We start from the raw sequence: 7,500 nt of genomic DNA on the forward strand, positions 1-7,500 counted from the left end.
TATTTTTGCACTGTGCCTAAGCCATTGTCTATCATAAAAGGTATTAAAATATAACATTTTGGTGATATTTTTGTTTTAAAATTGCTCACAAATAAGTTGTATATATATATATATGTATATATATATATATATATTTGACCCCTTACCCTTGATCACCCCCTGGGAGGTGAGGGGAGCAGTGGGCAGCAGCGGTGGCCGCGCCCGGGAATCATTTTGGTGATTTAACCCCGAATTCCAACCCTTAAAGCTTGATTACTCGGCCAGGGTTTGAACTCACAACCTACCGATCTCAGGGCAGACACTCTGTGTGTGTATATATATGTATATATATATATATATATATATATATATATATATATATAGTCAAAAATATAAAAATTGACCCCCATACTTGTTGGAAAAAGTTTAGACACTCCTGATCTAAAATATTAGAAGCTCTCAAAAAAAAATTAAATATCCTTTAAATGTAAACAAACTTTAGTAAAAATCCAAAAATACTAACTTATCAATACATTTGAAAAATTGCAACAACAAACTGTTAAATGTGTAACTGAACATTAATATTTGGGTACAGGCAGAATGTTTGAAACACCGGGTTATGCAGTCAAGCAACCGTGTTATTGTTATTTTGTTTTATTATTAAATTGTTACATGGGGAAAAAACAATAGTAAAAAAGTAAGAAAAAATAGCCAAAAATTATCGGTGTGTAAAGAAAAAAAAGCAGACATATTAATTAATAATAATAACATACTTGGTCACCCATTGTACATAGTTAACACAGTATCTTTTTTTTTTTTAGTTTTTTTTTGTAATAAAAACATGCATTTGACTTTTCAGTATGTGAAGAAGAAAAAAAGACACCCCTTTACATAAGTATCAAATGTATTTTAATTGGAGGATTGATATATTAGAGCATCCAGATCTGGTATCGTCAGTATCTCTATTTCAGTATCGATCTGCAAATCACTAGTACAACTATTATTGGACACATCTAATAAAACACATTTATCTTACTTTGCAACTGCTCTGTATTCAATATAAAAATTACTGCTTCCTGTTTCCTTGCAAGTTAAGCCTGTATAAAAATGTCTGCTGCAACATGTTGTTGACGCAACAGTCGGGCTGCAGACCATTACTGTACTCAGTCCCATACCCGTTTAGTCGGAGGAAGATGGCTTTATTAGCAGCCAAAGCAAACATTCTGTCCCCGTTTGTTTTCCTCCACGCCCGCCATTGCCGAGTAATAGCAGTTCTTCCTTCACGCCATCATCATGACGACCCCCTGGGCGGCCCTCAACACCCTCCAGACGCCGAGGCGTGCAAACTGCGGGCGTTGGCACATAACGAGGAGTTCAATTAAAAGAAGTGTCCAGCAGGGAAGGATGGACTTGAAGGTTGGGTCTGAACGGAGCATTTTTCAAAAGTCATGTGTGATGTCACAGCAGAGATGTTGCTGTTAAGAAATGTTCCTTCTTCTCCTTCTGCCACAGATTTTATTCCCTTTTTTTTTAGAGCCACTTTATATTGCTCGTTTCCACTTAGATGGACAGGAAGCGTGACGAGGGCCAAATGAGAATAATAATTAGTCTTTTATTGTCTCAACCCATGGATGCACAACCTGCTAAGACCAAGACTCTTACACATGTCGGGTCAAAAATGACCTCAATTAATAACCTGGGTTGTTTTTTGTCAGAATAATTGTATCTAATGTATCCCAAAACTTTGTGTTGCCATGAGTTCCCGGCAAGAGGACAAAAGCTGTCTTTGATCCTACCAAGAATAATGCTTGTAAAACTCCACTGTGTAGGGTGGGAAGTGACATGAAGGTGTTGTATATAAAGCATTTTCCGTTCGGGCTCCAGTACTCTGGAATGCCCTCCCGGTAACAGTTCGAGATGCTACCTCAGTAGAAGCATTTAAGTCTCACCTTAAAACTCATCTGTATACTCTAGCCTTTAAATAGACCTCCTTTTTAGACCAGTTGATCTGCCGCTTCTTTTCTTTTTTCTCCTATGTCCCCCCCTCCCTTGTGGAGGTGGGCCGGTCCGATGACCATGGATGAAGTACTGGCTGTCCAGAGTCAAGACCCAGGATGGACCACTCGCCTGTGTATCGGTTGGGGACATCCCTACGCTGCTGATCAGCCTCCGCTTGGGATGGTTTCCTGTGAACGGGACTCTAGCTGCTGTCTTGGATCCGCTTTGAACTGAACTCTCGCGGCTGTGTTGGAGCCACTATGGATTGAACTTTCACAGTATCATGTTAGACCCGCTCGATTGCTTTCGGTCCCCTAGAGGGGGGGGTTGCCCACATCTGAGGTCCTCTCCAAGGTTTCTCATAGTCAGCATTGTCACTGGCGTCCCACTGGATGTGAATTCTCCCTGCCCACTGGGTGTGAGTTTTCCTTGCCCTTTTGTGGGTTCTTCCGAGGATGTTGTAGTCGTAATGATTTGTGCAGTCCTTTGAGACATTTGTGATTTGGGGCTATATAAATAAACATTGATTGATTGATTGATTCTGTTTCTTTGATGTATTGTAATTAACAGGAAAATTTTGTCTTAATCTGAGACAAAAATAAATTGATCCATGAAAATTATAAATGTATTTATATATACATACATACATACCTACACACACACACATATATATATATATATATATATATATATATATACCGGGGTAGAGCGCAATATGTAGGTGTGGGAAAAATCACAAGACTACTTCATCTCTACAGAACTGTTTCATGAGGGGTTCCCTCAATCTCCTGATGAGATATATATATATATATATATATATATATATATTTGGATTATTTAGAAAGGGAATAAGCGGTAGAAAATGGAAATGGAGTTTGTATTACAGAATTAACTTGTTGAAAAAATAGGTTATTTTAGGGCTGTACATTTTCAACAAAGCTGTGATGAGGTGGCGACTTGTCCAGGGTGTACCCCACCGACTGGCCGAATGCAGCAACCCCCCGCGACCCCAAAAGGGACAAGCGGTAGAAAATGGATATATGGATGGATTTTCAAAAATATAAATTATGATACTTTTTGAAAGGCTAGGGTGTAGGTTTCATTTGCAAACCGGGCACTCCTCAACAAACATGGTTTGCAGACATATGCGGAAAGTGGGTCTCAAATATGACTGTGGAGCAAAATGTATGCAAATCTTAGGTTATCAAATTCTTTGATAAGCTATTGTCCAGAGAGTTCTTGGCCACGAGAAGCGTTCTAGATGTAGATTGCATAAATCCCCTTCAAAGTTGGACAAAGAAACAACTTTTTGTGACCCAAAGAATAAGTGTCAGCTTGTTAGAAAGCTGCCGGCTCTACAGTGCAGCTGCTGGAGGTGATTATTGTTTCCCCTGTGAAGAAGGTTCTAAAAATATAGTGTTGTTTTTCTTGGTGTCAATAATGATATGTTCAGGGGGACGAAGGCGAAAGTAGCAGTTTTGCCATTTAATTACCTTTTTTTTTTTAATTGCACATTATGAAAAATCCCGAATTACATCTTAATAAATTACAATATCTGATTTTTGGTGGGAATTTTGCCTATTATTCACAATCATTATGACGGATGGATTTTTAAAAATACCTTCTAAATTTTAAATAAACGTAAATAAAAATCCCCTTACAGCAGAGCCAATGGGAACTCCACTATTTTGCTCATAAAATGCGACAAATAACCGTTCAAAAAGCGCCAACAATATTCCATTTACATTTGGTGACTTGATTATTAACCAAGTATTAGTGATATTGTTATTACAAGTGCTGACGCAGACAAACCATTCTGAATGGCGCAGTCTGTGAACCTACCAAGAAGAAGGCTTGTAAAACTCCACTGTTTAGGATGGAAAGCAACATGAAGGTGTTCTGTTTCTTTCATTTACTGCAGGGGTCGGGAACCTTTTTGGCAGAGAGAGCCATGCAAGCCAAATATTTTAAAAAGTATTTCCGTGAGAGCCATAAAATATTTTTTTAGACTGAATACAACTAAATGCGTGCATTTTTAAGTAAGACCAACATTTTTAGTGTATAATACGTCTGTTATTATTTTTAATAACATTGTTATTCTGAAGCTAACCAACAATAAATAATACACTTCTTACCATTAATGCGACTTCTTGAACAGGTGCGGTAGAAACCGGATGGATGGATTTGAAATGCATGAACGTTATTTTTGACACTTTGATCACCAGCGGAATTATTCATTACTTATCGTGTTAAGCAATGTCAGCTAAGATTTATCTGAGAGCCAGATGCAGTCATCAAAAGAGCCACATCTGGCTCTAGAGCCATAGGTTCCCTACCCCTGATCTATTGTAATCAACAGAAAGATATTGTCTTGACCCAAGAACTACAAAAGCGAAGAGGAAGCAGGACCAGACTCCCCTCCAGGCACCGCTTCTTTGAACTGTTTTACGATCTTTTCTGTGAACTGTTCTGTGACCAGAGGCAACGTTGTTTACGACCCACGTGCCTTAGAAACAGCTGTTGCCATGTAATCAGGGAAAGTTCGAATAAAAATAGGTGGCGTACAATCTTTCGCCAGCGCGTGCCAAGACACTGTACAAGGGTCCAGTGTCCAGGCGTCTCTCCTCAAATTGAGCCGAATTGAATTCTGTCTCCGTTTAATTCCTTGCTTCTTGTCTGGTTTAATAGATGTCATCAGTGTTTGAACCTGACAACCTATGTGTACATCATCGAGTGTTCTGATGCTTTCTCGCTTCCCTGTAAGTTTATTTTACATCATAAATCATGCCTCTCACTTGAAAAAAAAAAATGGCTGAGAATATAATCCGAGAAGTCGGGACACTTTGACAGCCGTTTCGGACCTGGAACTGACGGCCAAGACCCCCAGTCTCGTAACCCCCCGTTTCTTCGCGAGGATTATGAGAATTTTTTAATCTAAACGGGAATATATAAACATCCAAGCAGTCTGCATCCTAATGACAGCAGACATTATACAGTAAGTGATGTTTTATTATGTATTTTGGCTCTCATGAAGTCTGCAGTGAGTAATAATCAGTGATGAAGAAAAAAAACAAACAAACATTGTGATGCGTTTTAGAAATTAATGGTTAGAATGATCAAAATATGTAAAAACTATAAATGTGCTCGTTACTACATTAAATATATAATTACAGCATGTATATAAAACCTTAAAGGAGGGGTTTGGATGTTTTTTTAGGGGCTCTATCGGCAGAATTGAACATTGGAAGCAGACGTTTGATCGCATTTTTTAATTCTTGACAAGTTCAATTCAGACTGAGACCAATTAAACACTGCAAAGACAAGATATTTAATGTTCGAACTGACAAACTTAGAATTTAATGGCAGCAACACATTGCAAAACAGTTGTCACAAGGGGCATTTTTACCACTGAGTTACATGGCCTTTCCTTTTAACAACACTCAGTAAACGTTTGGGAACTGAGGAAACTGATTTTTTGATGCAGTACCGCCTGATGGATCGAAGGTCACAGGCATTCAATGTTGGTTTTCAGCCTTGCCACTTACGTGCAGTGATTTCTCCAGATTCTACGAACCTTATGATGATATTCAGGACCGTAGATGGTGAAATCCCTAATTTCCTTACAATAGTTCGTTGAGAAATGTTCTTAAACTGTTCGACACTTTGCTCCTGCATGTGTTGACAAAGTGGTGACCCTCGGCCCATCCTTGTTTGTGAATGACTGAGAATTTTACGGAAGCTGCTTTTATACCCAATCATGGCACTTACCTATTCCCAATTAGCCTGTTCCAAATAAGTGTTTGATGAGCATTCCTTAACTTTCTCAGTCTTTTTTGCCATTTGTGCCAGGTTTTTGAAAACATTGTTGCAGGCATCAAATTCCAAACGAGGTAATATTTGCAAAAATAACAAAGTTTACTAGTTCGAACGTTATATATCTGTTACGGCTCAGACTACTCATCCGTCTGTGCGCACCTTGGCACACACCCACGGGCGCGCACATCAAAGGACGCACCATGCGCGACTCCGCCCTGCAGTAGCCACCAGGTGCAATCATTTTCCAGCAATCAACACACCTGTCCTTGATGAGCGATCTGCCTTCTTAAGCCTGGACTACCTGCCATCGCTCACCGGGGTATAGTCTTCTTTACCTGTGTAAGCATCCCGTATCTGGCTTCCATCCCGCGTACTCGCTCTTCCCCTGCGACTTCCGTGTTTCCGTTGGGTCTGATGTTCCTGTTGTCTTCCTGCAGCGCTCCCTGTGTTCTCCTGTGATCCCCCGTTGTTCCCCTTGCCTTCCAGACTGCCCTTTTGGATTCTCGACCTCCCGCTTGGACACGTTCCTCTTGACGCCTCTTGTTCGCCCTGGATCTTCTGTCTGCCCCACGGACTTCCTTGTTCTTTCGTCTCTTTACAACATTTGGTAACACACACCTCAGCTAAATACTTCACATAGTCTGTCACTCATTCCCTTTTTGGATCTAGTTCACACTCCATTTCCTTAGTTTATTTTCCATTGTTTTATTATATATATATATATATATATATATATATATATAAATAAATCTTTGGACATTACTGCCGCCTGGTGTCAGTCTGCCGTCATCTCCCCTGTTTAAACCATAACAATATCTCGTCTTTGCAGTCAATTCAATTGAATATATGTTGAAAAGGATTTGCAAATCATTGTATTCTGTTTTTATTTACCATTTACACAACGTGCCAACTTCACTGGTTTTGGACATGCAAAATACTTATTTAAATAAGGCGGTCTGCACCACTTTTTAATTCCGCACACATTCTTAGTAAATCACACGCAACACTCCCACTAATAGTACAAAGTTATTAGAACACATAGTCACGTGTGACGGTTTTTATTTTAAGCATTGTGCTAGTTTCCCGTGTTTTAGTCATGAAACCGGAGCACACACAGAAACACAAGAGCCTCCGGGAGAGTTAATGCCATGCATTTATTTCAACACTGTGACATATCCCTCACATGATCAGGTTCCATGTCACACCATAAATTATTCACAGAGAGAACCCGGTTCTTAAAAACGCAATCACGTGGCATACACACATACATGAAGCTCTAGTTGTTATGCGCACAAACCTTTGTAGAAACATCATAGAATCTTCATCTCAACAACACCCGGTTGCATTCTCGCAGCAAATTATCATGGCCGATGTTTTCAGTGTGTCAAGGGGATTGCGGCAACGCATTATATGGCATTATATACATGTCACCGACAGGGTCACGTCCTTATTCACACTACATCTGGAAAAAAAAACTACGAAGATTTAGTCGGGTAGTGAGAGGATACGCTGGAATATACAGGAATAAATACAGATTTGTAATGCATTATAATAAATTAGACTAGTTTATATAGCAGCTCTATTACATATATTTCTGTTTGATATACTGAACGCTTTCTTGCCTGCAAGGTTTGTGTCCTCCCGGAATAACTTTCCGGCTGAGCTGAAATGGATTTTGCGTGTGCCTCTGTGTGCTGTGATGAACAA

The 7,500-nt window shown here is 39.5% G+C and overlaps 1 protein-coding gene across 2 annotated transcripts in view; it reads right to left on the minus strand.

Moving 5' to 3' along the window:
• Nucleotides 1-6,928: 6,928 nt before the first annotated feature.
• Nucleotides 6,929-7,500, minus strand: part of LOC133536511 (PHD finger protein 24-like) — a 66,530-nt gene continuing 65,958 nt past the window's right edge. For both annotated transcript variants that reach the window (XM_061877093.1, XM_061877092.1), the window contains one exon: nucleotides 6,929-7,500. This exon is cut by the window's right edge and continues 447 nt beyond it. The gene's annotated coding sequence lies outside the window, so the exon portion shown is untranslated.

This window comes from Nerophis ophidion, linkage group LG17, assembly GCF_033978795.1.
Source record: "Nerophis ophidion isolate RoL-2023_Sa linkage group LG17, RoL_Noph_v1.0, whole genome shotgun sequence".
NCBI lineage: Eukaryota > Metazoa > Chordata > Actinopteri > Syngnathiformes > Syngnathidae > Nerophis > Nerophis ophidion.